A 12,085-nucleotide genomic window follows, 5' to 3' on the forward strand; every position below is an offset into this window, starting at 1 on the left:
AAATGTTCTAGAATGAATAAGCTAGTAGAAAACAGTCTATTGATGATTTGACAGGAAAACCAACTTAAAATATATATATTTTTAGCCAGAATATATTTTTCTCTTATCACTAGTTGCAGGAAGGTTTCAGGTTTCATTGTGTGCTTTCATGTGCAGAACTGGTAAGGTTTTTATCAGCGTTAATCCTGGTGAACAGATCAATGACTTCCTGGATACTAATATCCTTTTTTAGATTAATACTTTGAATGTATGAACCTGTTTTATCAGATAACTTGAACAATCAATCTCTTTGTGTGTTAATTGCTATTGAGGGTTAATGTTATTTATAAAATGAAATCAATATAATCTCTATTGCTCATTAACTGAGATGTTCTGGGCTCAACTCTGTTTTATTTTCCAATTAAGTTCTATTATTTTTCCTTATTGGCCCTTGAAAACTAGCTGTGGAAACAAACTTAATGGTTCTGAAAATGTCAGAGTCAAAAAATGCCCTAATGGAAAACCCTATAATATATGAATATAAAAAAGGAATGCAGTGTTTAATCGCTGGAAATTACAACATAGTTTATTATTATACACCTATCTCTTATTCATTTTTAAAGGCGCATGACTTCAGATCTATGAGTGAGATAAACGCTTTCTCTCAGGGTTTATTTCCTTCTCAGTGGTGCTCACGGTGCTGCAGAAAGGCAGCTGCCCCGTGGTGGGAAGGTCCACTCCTTAAAGCCCTCCCTGCTGTAAGCTGCCTGGCCAGTGTCTGCTTTAGGTCCAGCTTGGGGCATCCCTTTGGGCCGTGTGGTGGGCTGAGGAATGGCCCCCAGGGGTGCCCACATCCTATCCCTGGAATCTGTGGCTACGTCACTTTACACGGCAAAGGAGATTTCGCAGATGTGATTAAGTTAAATAGACTGAGGTGGGGGGTGATCTTGGATTGTCTGGGTGGGGCCCATGTAATCACAGGGTCCTTATGAGAGGAAGACAGGAAGGCTAAAGAGGGAAGGAAACGTGACAGTGAAAGCCGACTGAAGCAGATGACAGGACAGTGTGTCCAAGGAGTGTGGGCAGCCCTGGAGTCCGGGAAAGGCAGGAGCAATGATCCTCCAGAGGAGTGTCCAGCATGAGCCAGATCTGCCTACACCTGCATCTTAAGCCAGTCAGACTCATTTTGGATGTCCCGCCTCCAGGACTGTTGGGCAGTAGATCTGTGATGCCTGAAGCCGCCTGGTCTGTAGTGATGGCTGCACAGGCAACAGGAAACCAACACAGGCCAGGGGGCTCTTGAGGGAGTGTGGTTCTGGGCTGAGGACTGGAGCCGGGGAAGGAAGAAACTCCTGGACATGGAGGAGCTGCCCCTGGGGTGCCTTGGAAGGCATACTCATGTGGGAAGGACTAGGGGTTTCCTTGTAAGGGCGCTTTTTGTAACCCAACTCACAGCTTCTGAAGCTCAGGCCTGAGGAGCCCTGTCTAGGTCTGCACCCACTGAACACCTCTGGAGCTTGCCTTCCCTTAGGGTCCTCCTGGAAAGCCTTCCATTACTAATAGGCAAATAGGATGGAATTTTAGAACTGGGTTTACCTGGTCTCCAGCTATGTTTGCTTTGTCTCTTCCAGGAATATGTTTCAGCCTTTAGCAGAATTTTAAACAAGTAGATACGAAGAACTCCGATTTTATGAAGTCTTTTCTACCTGCCCACAATTTTTACCTTTCTCAGTTAATAACTTTGTTTTTGTCTCTAGGCCAATAAAATTCATATTTTCAAGGAAGAGGAACACCTATTACTCCATCCAGCAGTCACTGTGTGAAGTCGACAAATAGTCGAGGTGTTTCTGTTTGTGCACTAAGACTTCTCCATCAAAAAGTCCTCAGGGAGAAAACTTTCCGGACCATTTTATCGAAAAGATAATCAAGGCTGGGGGTGGTTGCTCACGCCTGTAATCCCAGCACTTTGGGAGCTGAGGTGGGCGGATCATGAGGTCAAGAGATCAAGGCCATCCTGGCCAACATGGTGAAACCCCGTCTCTACTAAAAATACAAAATTAGCTGGACCTGCTGGCATGCACCTGTAGTCCCAGCTACTCAGGAGGCTGAGGCAGGAGAATCGCTTGAGCCCGAGAGGTGGAGATTGCAGTGAGCCAAGATCGCGCCACTGCACGCCAGCCTGGTGAGAGTGAGACTCCGTCTCTCTCTATATATATATTCAAAACACAGCAAGATTCAGGTTTCATGAGCAGGGTAAAAGGGTGGCCAAGGCTGGTGTTCAGCTCATGCCCCTCTGTGCCACAGTTAGTGGTCTTCCTTGGTGGAAGGGTCAGTGTTGTGAAGAGGGACTGCCTCCAACTTCAGCTGGGCCGTCTCTTCCCAGCACCACCATGGGGTCATGTTTCCATCCGTGGGCTTATTACCATATTAAATAGATGTAGAGGGTTCAATGAGTGTGTGCAAATTCTGGCTGCACTGTGAACCAGGCGTGAGACCTTGGATGGGTTGCCTAAACTTTCTAAGGAACTTAAGCAGTAGGAACTCAAAAATGACAGGTATTGCTATCATTTTGGCAAGCTACAGATTCATTCAGCCATTTAGAAAAAAATTAAGTTGAAGCCTTCAATTGCCAGAAAATAGCTCACAAAAAGATGCTTGTTCGTTATAGTCTGTCATCGTAATAAACCTTTTCTAAGTTTTCCCAAGAACAGTCGGTTCTATTGCTATACCCAGCTCACAGCTCTAAGAGGCTTAGAAAAGTCAGATGATTTATCCAAAGTCATACACCTAGTCGGTGGCACAGCCAAGAGTCGAACGCAGGCAGCAAGACTCCTGCATGAATGCTTTGCCCACCTGCCTACACTGTGCAGAGCAGGAACAGCACCTCATTACAGCAGACACTGAATCAATTTGTTAGTTTTACAGATACGAAGCAGTTGGCACTAGAGGACTCCCTGTGTTGGTGACATGCATCTTCCTAACCAAACCCTGCCTGAAACCTGGTTTCATGTCTTCCTCCAAGGGAATACATAATTATAAGTGTCAATAAACTGCACACCTTTCTTAAGACAAATCCATTGCTGTATTTTTCAAGTCAATCTAAAAAAGAAAACGGAAGGAGGGCAGATGCAGTTCTTCAGTCACTGCTGCGTTTAACCTGCCCCCTTCAGCCCATCCTGTGACCTTTTTTTTTTTTAAATACAAAAGACAACTGCTGTCTTATGCTTCTGTGGTCATTGGGCTGGAGGAATTGCACAGAAGGTGCGGGGCTGAGAAGGAGAGGCCCTCACTGCTGTCCTCTGTTTGAATGGCAGGCTTAGCGAAGTGCAAATCTGATGCCCCCCCAGAGTACCTGTCCTTAGGAAATACCAACTCGCTTTCAGGTCATGGCCCCTAGAAATCAGTGCCTGCTTTCCAGATAACCGAAGTATCAGGAAATATCTGCATATGACCTCCCCAGGCTTCCTGTGAGACATCAACATACGATTGTATGAAACGCCACAGACAGGACGTGGGAACTGCATCGTCTGTCTGGAACCTCTACACTGGGCAAACGTAGCTAACAAGAACGATAAATTAAGTATAGATGATGACAAAATCAATTGTTCTGACTGAATTTTTCAGGTTGGTTTGACTTTGTATTTTGGTAAATAGCTTGGTGTGTACTTTTTTTTAGTATAAAAATGAAAACAACTTTTTAAAGCCTATTAGACCTATTAATTAATTAATAGTAAATGATGACTTTGTACCAGGCAGTATGTGCGATGTGTTGTGTGTGCCATCTCATTCAATCATTCCAACTACTCCATGGCATAGATGTTACTTCTAGTTTTGGACTGGAAAGCTCAGGGTCAGGTCACACTGAAGCTGAAGGTTATGCAATTGGTAAATAACAGAGGTGGGATTTGAACCTGAGTTCAGTGCCTCTTGCCAAAGAGTCGTTTTGTTTTCTGAAATCCTGAGGGTTGGGGTTTCTGAGCCCAAACCCATAATTTCTTTTGTTTACTTGCTCTTTGAAACGCCAGCGGGTTGCATCACTGATTGGAGTTTTTCTTTTAGATCCAGTGATCCCTAGAAAGATAAGAATTTGAAATGTACTCAAGTGTCCCAAGAGACCCAACCACTCTGCTCATGCTACACGCAGCCTACGACTTTTAATCGCATGTGCGCTGGATTCAGGACCCATTTTCAGAGCTTCATCTGAAAGACCTTCTATGGGAAACAGATGGGTCGAATGAGTAAGGGCTGAGTCAGCCTCACGGAGCCTGAATCTCTGGTTCCAAGGAGTCTAAAACCCACTAAGCCATCCCCTCCGGTGAAGAGATTAGACGCCAGATGGGAACACAACTTGCCCTTTTCTGGTCCAGAGGCCGAAGTGTTCCTCATTAGAACACTGCTGTACTTAATGGAGGCCTAGAAATCAAATCCTTCCAATATACTGTTTAATATGGCTAAGCACAAGCAAGGGGCAAGCTTGTCCAACTCTTTTCCAAAGGTCAAGTTTTTCTCATGTATAATTCAGTTTTTATCATAGTCTTCAGTTTTTGTCCAAGTTGGTATTGTGGTGTCTAGCATTTCTCAAGCCTGTATTTTAAGACACATATCGGAAGAATCTTACTGATTAAATTTACAGTTTAGAAATGACTTTCCACTAAGTTGTAACTATCTAGAAAATAAATCAAATTGAAGCTTTAAAAGAATATTGCATATAAATCTTTGTGATCAGCTGCCTCCCATCTATTTTTGTATAAAAGACATGTGACAGCAAATGAATTATTTCCATGATTAGAACTTCAATACTATGTTGTATTTCCAAATATGGTCATGTTCTGAAGTAGTAATTAAATAATAAGTCTAAAGGAGATTGAATCACATCCGTCTTTTAAAATCTACTCTGTTTTCCCACAATGAATTTTTAATAAGTGAATCAATAGTTGCAGCAGTGCTATATATTTGCATGTCTGTTTCTGACAGCAGATGGTTGTTCCAGGGTTAATCTAGCAAATACGGCAGCTACTTAGCAGCAGAGCATTACGGTAACTACTGAGCACTTTCCATGTAGTTAATCTAAACTGAGGTGCGGTGTGAGTGTAAAACATGCTAGATTTTGAATGTAAACTATGTCAATATTTTTAAATGCATTGCCTGCTAAAAGGATAATATTTTGGATATATTAGGTTAAATAAAATGTATCGTTTAACTTCTATTTTTTTCCTTTTGAAAAATGTGGCTGCTGGAAATTTTAAAATTACACATATGATGGGCATTTTTGCTTTTGTTCTATTTCTATTAAGTAACGCTAATCTAGAGTCTCTACGTAAACAAAATAAATAGACCTTTCTGGTTTTTCAGCTGGCTAAAAAATCAGAGTACTTCTTTTAACCCAGTTGACTCTCTAGTTCAGCACAACCATCACTTGCTACATTGTACCTGGTGATAAAAGCAGTTAATCTATCTCTCGAATATGCTCTTTTACAAAGAGGCAGTGACTTTCTTTGGAAAAGTTTGGCTTAATAAACTTTAATTGATGATAATATTAATAAACAAAAGAAGGATCAATTCACAATTACAGTTTATAAATAATAAGTAGTAGAAGACTCTGAGAGTGTATTTATACATAAATTCATCTGTACCATAATATATACTGGATGTAACTTAATACTACACTGCGATAATATAAAACTACATGATTATATATCTGTCTTGGTGCTTGCCTTCTTAGCTACTGGTAAATTGGCAGAGGTTTAAAATATAAAATTAGCTTCTTAACAGCTAGGCATAATTAGTTTTGAAATTCTTTTATCAAGTCATTAAAACATGAACACACAATGACTCACAAAAATAATTCAATCTTGTTTGTTTATATGCTGGTAGGTATCCCTTTTATTCATCAGTTTTCCAGCTTGGCCTCCACCAGCAGGTGTTCCTTGAACCAAAGAGAAGCTGGTACTTTAATGCCAACGACTCCCTCTGACGGGATTATCCAAGTGTTCCTCTGCCCATCCGGATCCCTGGAGGGCCAACTTAGTGTGTTTGCCTGGCCTTGTCCTTCACATAGCATGCTGTTTTCGTTCTAACGCTAATTGTTTGTTTTCATGCTTCTACAGACCGACAAGTAATCTTGCCGGTGACTTTTGTTTGAGTTTTGCCATCGTCACATATCTCTACCCCCACACAATGATCTTCCTTAACTTCTTCATTAAAGACAAATGTGCAAGGGGTGTTGTGTCCTCCCAGACAGCACGAAATCCAACCAGAAGAAGAAGAGGGGAAAGGTAGACCAGGTTCGTAAACATGATTAGTTAAATAATCAGTATCAAGTGTAAAACATCCAGCGGTGGTCTCTTAAAGAGTGGTTTAATGAAATGACATGCTTTAATGATGAAAACAACCATAAATGTTCTATTAAACAGTAGCTATTTTCATTACAGACTAAAAACATGATGGCAATGAATTCGGTTTATTTACACACTTAGATTTTTTTTGGCTCATTAGAAAAGTCATGTTTGAAGTAGCAGGAATACCGTACATGTGGTTTATATGCCAAAGTGGTTGCCTGAGAGGATGCAGTGTTTGTAAGGTCAGCACGATTTAGTTGACCACGTTGTATTTCGCTCTGTTTCCACTGAAAAGAGGCAGCCACAGTTACATGACTTCTGTAGATACGGAATCAATGATGACGCTGTTCTAAGAAGGCCATTGGCCTGGTGTCAAGCCCTCTGGAAGTGTTCCACTGGCCTGTAGCCCCAGCAGTTTCACTGAAATCCTGCAGCTCAAGGAAAGGCATCTGGATTCATTTTGGGAAGGAAAAAGCAACAACTTTTACTGAGTGATCTCGGCAAGGGTTTGTCCTCCTCTGGCCCCCGTCAGGTCGGACATGTAAGGCTTGGAGCTCTGGGCTTTAACTCTCTCACCTGGCTGGGGATTTCCCCTTTCTCTCCCTCCCCTATTTGCCTCGTCCAGCTTGCAGGACCCTTTGTACCTCCCCGGGGAGGAGCTGCCCATGGAGCTGGACTGGGCAGGAAGAGAAAGTACCTGCACCTTTGCAGGGCCCACAGCACAGGCTCTGCCACTCCCTGACCTAGTATCAGAGTCCCTGGGCCAGGGGCCACCTGGGCCGTGCCAGCAATGCCTGGACTTTCCAGGGAACTTCTTTCACAGGCTGGCAGGAGTGCTCCAGACACAACTGGACGTTCCAGCTGAGAGTATCCGGGTTGGCATGGTTTATTTAGGGAGGGAGAGGCTTAGGAGACATGCTATGATATTCAGCTCTGACACATTTCTTTGTCCCTTTTCAAACTCTTTGCCGCACGTATTTGGAGTCCCAGCCAGCACATTACGTACCCACTTTCTTCCCCAGGCCATCCCTCTCCTGTGCCTCCACTTTCAGACACGACACCATCACTTTTCGTTTTCACCCCAGGATTAGCTCTGACCCCTTCCTTCCTTGTTTTACCTCCCCATCTTCACATCTAATCAGTTGCTGCAGCTTGCAGATTTTCTTATTTTATTTTATTTTTTTCTGTTTTCTCAGGCCACCACTCACCTGGAACCAGGCCCTCCTTGTGCCAGTCTTGGAATTTTGTTGCTACGTAGCTACCATATTGGGCAAATTAGCACCAGATCAACCATCTGCTCTCTAAAATAGACACACACATTGTATCACTGTTACCGTTATTAATCCATTTTCCTAAAATTCACTGTGGGAAAGACAAGCAGAGTGAATTGAAGGACATTGATAGGATTACATCTATTTTAAATATATCCTTAATTAGTACTTCAGACCGTGGCCGCCTCTCATCTCCCTACCTTTCTGTAGGTGTTTCCTTTGTCAGACTGGCCTCCCTGCACACCATCGACTACATCACACCACGATGCGTGAGCACTGATTTCCCACTGGATAGACTCCAGCCCGACATCCACGATTCTCCAGTGCAGGGGTTCAGTCCTGGCTCTTCCATCTCCCCTGGTGAAGGCAGCACCCCAAACACTCATTCCGCAGTTCCTCCTACACCATGCCCCCTGGTGAAATGCCTGCTCCCTGATTTCTCCCCAAAGCTCCCTCGTGAGCCGCTGAAGTCTGACGTTCCTGTGACGCTTCTTGGTTGATGTCAGCTGTCCATGATCTCTTCTTACTCTCAACTCACGGCTCGTAGAGATTAAACCCCTCCTTGGCTAATAGTTAGCTACCTCTTACATTTCTGTCTTGAGAAATCTCAGTATTTCATACACATATTGTTCATTTACTTTTCACTTATGTGCACGTTTCTTCCTGACAAGATTACACATTCTAGAAGAATTCCTTGAGGCTCACAGATTCAGGGCTTTTTGTTTCAAGCAGTCAAGGCTCTCCCCCTCTGAGTGTTTACTTGGCGTCCCTCTCATGCTCTTGCTTGTGATACTTAATTTGTTTTGTTTCTTGTTTGGACGCCAATGATAGTTTGTTTAATAAATAGATTATTTGTGTATTATTCCAGTAAAGTAGTAAAATTTCTTCTAGTGTTTTGTTTTCTGTGTAAACGGTTTTTATTTAAATTTATTTTTCATTAGCTATTTGTTTTGGCTCCATTATTCCGACTGCTTCCAAAAGAGTGCATCCCATTCATGGTAAGGGTGTGATGTTCCTGAGCATCTTGAAGCAATTCTGTTTGTAATCCTGGGAGTAGTAACTGGGAAAGGTGGATTGTTCTATGGACACAGAGAGGAGGAGGAGAAGATGGAAAAGGAGGGACCCTAGGAGGACCGGCACCTAGGGTGGAGAAGAAGGGCCGGTTTTGAACAGCAAGGCAGCCCTCGGGGACAGACAGGCCACATGTGGGTTTGACCGTTTAATGAGAAGTGTGTGCCTCCCCTCCATCTGCACATCAGGAATCTTCAGCAGAGCTCACACTGGTTCCTGACGGTCTCATAAGAATGGGCTCTCTGGGGGAACTCAAAGGGATGTTGACTTTCGCATCTGGGTCAACAAAGTGCAGAGGCGAGGGAGGCTCGTCCTGGCCCCCCGGGCTCATCTAAGGCCTCTCAGTGTCCAGAGCCACCAGAGAGCCCTCCCGTCTTCAGATGAGTGACGCAAAATCAACTCACATTTATAGGGCTCCTCACAACTTACAGAAGAACGTCATCCTAACGGAAACTCTGTGTGGCAAGTGGGGAGGACTTTGTTAACTCAACATTACAGACTTAAACACGGAGCTTCAGAAAAGTTGTGTCATACGCCAGTGAGCAAAGAATTCAAAGCCATGGCCTGCTCTTTTAAAACAAACAAACAACAAACAAACAAACGAAAAACTAGCACCTTCTAGTAGCGTCCACTCTTTCGCCTTCTCCCCGTGCTAGCTGGGATGTGCCTGCAGACTCGTTTCTCTGGAATTCATAGCATTACTCTGTTTGTTGTCAGTTTGCTTTCAGAAAAACAATCACCCTGCTTTTCTCTTGTATGTGAACTTTTAACTTAATGCTTAAAATGTTTGGTAATCTTGTCAACCTCTAGGTTTTAGGATACGTGTCATCAAAATCTGAATGGCACGTCCAGAATTATCCACACATGATAGTTCACATTCTCCCTCTCGTTAAGTCCTGTTCTATAGTCTCTCATTACTTTGCCATTTTCATCATTATTTTTATCTTTCTCCTCAAATACACGTTTTATAAACAATTGTGATTTATTATTATTATTTGCTTTTTGAATTCAGTTCCGCTGTACTGGTTTATGGCTTGTTACTTTTCTTCTGTGACTTGCCTTGACGTTATTTGTCCAGTGCTCTCATGCTCATAAGTCCTTCTTGATCACGAGTCTATGATTCCCAGCATCTGTTTCTGGCTCCACCTTGAAATGCATTATTCGATGAAGATTTTTTTTAAAAATTTTTTCTTCACATGATTTAATTCTTTGGCTAATCACTGTGATTAATTTTTGGTTGAAAATTTCCAGTTGTCTTTTTAAATGGAAGTTATTATTTCTCTCTTAATTTTTCCTCTAGTATGTGAGAGAGGCTCAGGAAATGGATTCTTAGTTATTTTATACTCTCTCATTCAGTGAAATTAATGTGCTTTGAAATTAATGCCATTAAGAATCAATTATTATTTGTAGTAGGGAAAATGTGTAAGAACCCAAATGCCCAACTACTAAGGGAGCTGTTAAATGAATTACTCAAGTCCTTTGAATCAGAGCATGATTTATAAATATAAAAAATTGGAAAGAGTTTAAAAGATAATTGTAAAATTAAATGCAATATAGTCATAAAATCATGTTTTTGAAGAATAGGTTTAATAAAAGTGCACATTGAGTGAAAAGATTTCAGGACACAAAAATTTACATGCAATTTGATTCCAAGTTCCTTCTATTCTTAATAAATGTGATTAACTTTGTATGAAACAAACTACTTCTCCTTTTAGATGTACACTTATTTTGCCTAAAATGAGAATTGCAGTTTCATTGTATTCTTCTGCTTTTAGTTTTTAGTATAACAACATAAATGGTACCTATTTTATTGCATTTATTCCAACACAGAGAAGTATATGGAGAAGAGATGCTGTCGGTGCTGTCCTGGAGTACATGCTCTAAGCACACAGACAGCAGGTTAGGCATGGAGGGAGATGAGGGTAATGTGTGTGATTGATTCACTCATGCTAAAAGGGCCCTGGCTCCCCTGGACTCATCTCCCAGTTAACATTTCACTGATGAGCAGGTGTGCAATCCCAGTAGAAACAGGGAAGGCATTTAGTTAAAATGAGGTGTTCTAATAAGAACTTAATTCCATGGACCCTTTGATTATGAAGTGTTTCAGAGAAGGGTGTGGAAGGCTTAAGTAGAGATTTTAAAGACTTCTTGCACTTAGATAGTTTCTACCAAAGAGAATTTTGAACAATGAAGCCAATGAAACAGAAACAGATGGCTAAAATTTTCTTTGAAATGTAGACAGATTGAGGAGGAAGAAGTTTGGCAAAAATACATTTGGGATATGGCCAAACTGAGAACATTTGAGAAATGGTATGAAACACTGGAAAAGCATGAAGGTGCCCGAAACACTTGCACTAAGTGTAATGTGATGGGGACACACGAAGAAATGGAGCTTGCACAGACAAGGCCACGTGTTCTGGTCAACCATGGCCACCACAGCTTCATTCTGAGGGAGGACAGACACTGACAGTTTGTGGCTCCACCTCAGTGACTGGAACCACCTGTGTGAAACACCCTATGAGACTGTAACTACCTGTAAGACTGATGCTACCTGTGTGCCTGAAACACTCTGTGAGACTGTAACTACCTGTGTGACTGAACTCTGTGAGACAGCAACTACCTGTGTGGATGAGACACCCTGCGAAACTGTAACTACCCATGCAGCTGAAATACCCTGTGAGGCTGTAACTACCTGTGTAGTGGAAACATCCTGTGAGACTGTAGCTACCCATATGGCTGAAGTGCCCTGTGAGACTGTAGCTACTTGTGTGGCTGAAATGCCCTGTGAGACTGTAGCTACCTGTGTGGCTGAAATGCCCTGTGAGACTGTAGCTACCTGTGTGGTGGAAACATCCTGTGAGACTGTAGCTACCTGTGTGGCTGAAATGCCCTGTGAGAATGTAGCTACCTGTGTGGCTGAAATGCCCTGTGAGACTGTAGCTACCTGTGTGGCTGAAATGCCCTGTGAGACTGTAGCTCTACCTGTGTGACTGAAATGCCCTGTGAGACTGTAGCTACCTGTGTGGCTGAAATGCCCAGTGAGACTGTAGCTACCCGTGTGACTGAAATGCCCAGTGAGACTGTAGCTACCTGTGTGGCTGAAATGCCCTGTGAGACTGTAGCTACCTGTGTGGTGGAAACATCCTGTGAGACTGTAGCTACCTGTGTGGCTGAAATGCCCTGTGAGAATGTAGCTACCTGTGTGGTGGAAACATCCTGTGAGACTGTAGCTACCTGTGTGGCTGAAATGCCCTGTGAGACTATAGCTACCTGTGTGGCTGAAATGCCCAGTGAGACTGTAGCTACCTGTGTGGCTGAAATGCCCAGTGAGACTGTAGCTACCTGTGTGACTGAAATGCCCTGTGAGACTGTAGCTACCTGTGTGGCTGAAATGCCCAGTGAGACTGTAGCTACCTGTGTGGCTGA

At 42.7% G+C, this 12,085-nt stretch overlaps 1 long non-coding RNA gene across 1 annotated transcript in view; it reads right to left on the bottom strand.

Annotated features, from left to right (window-relative positions):
* Window positions 1-6,423: 6,423 nt before the first annotated feature.
* The window catches only part of LOC126953318 (uncharacterized), a 149,406-nt gene continuing 143,744 nt past the window's right edge, over window positions 6,424-12,085 (bottom strand). The window contains exons 4-5 of the long non-coding RNA XR_007725228.1: window positions 7,526-7,679; window positions 6,424-6,745 (exon numbers count right to left, since the gene is read on the bottom strand). This is a non-coding gene — a long non-coding RNA (uncharacterized LOC126953318). The remainder of the gene's footprint in view (window positions 6,746-7,525; window positions 7,680-12,085) is intronic.

The sequence above is a fragment of the Macaca thibetana genome, chromosome 4 (assembly GCF_024542745.1).
Source record: "Macaca thibetana thibetana isolate TM-01 chromosome 4, ASM2454274v1, whole genome shotgun sequence".
Classification (NCBI taxonomy): Eukaryota; Metazoa; Chordata; class Mammalia; order Primates; family Cercopithecidae; genus Macaca; species Macaca thibetana.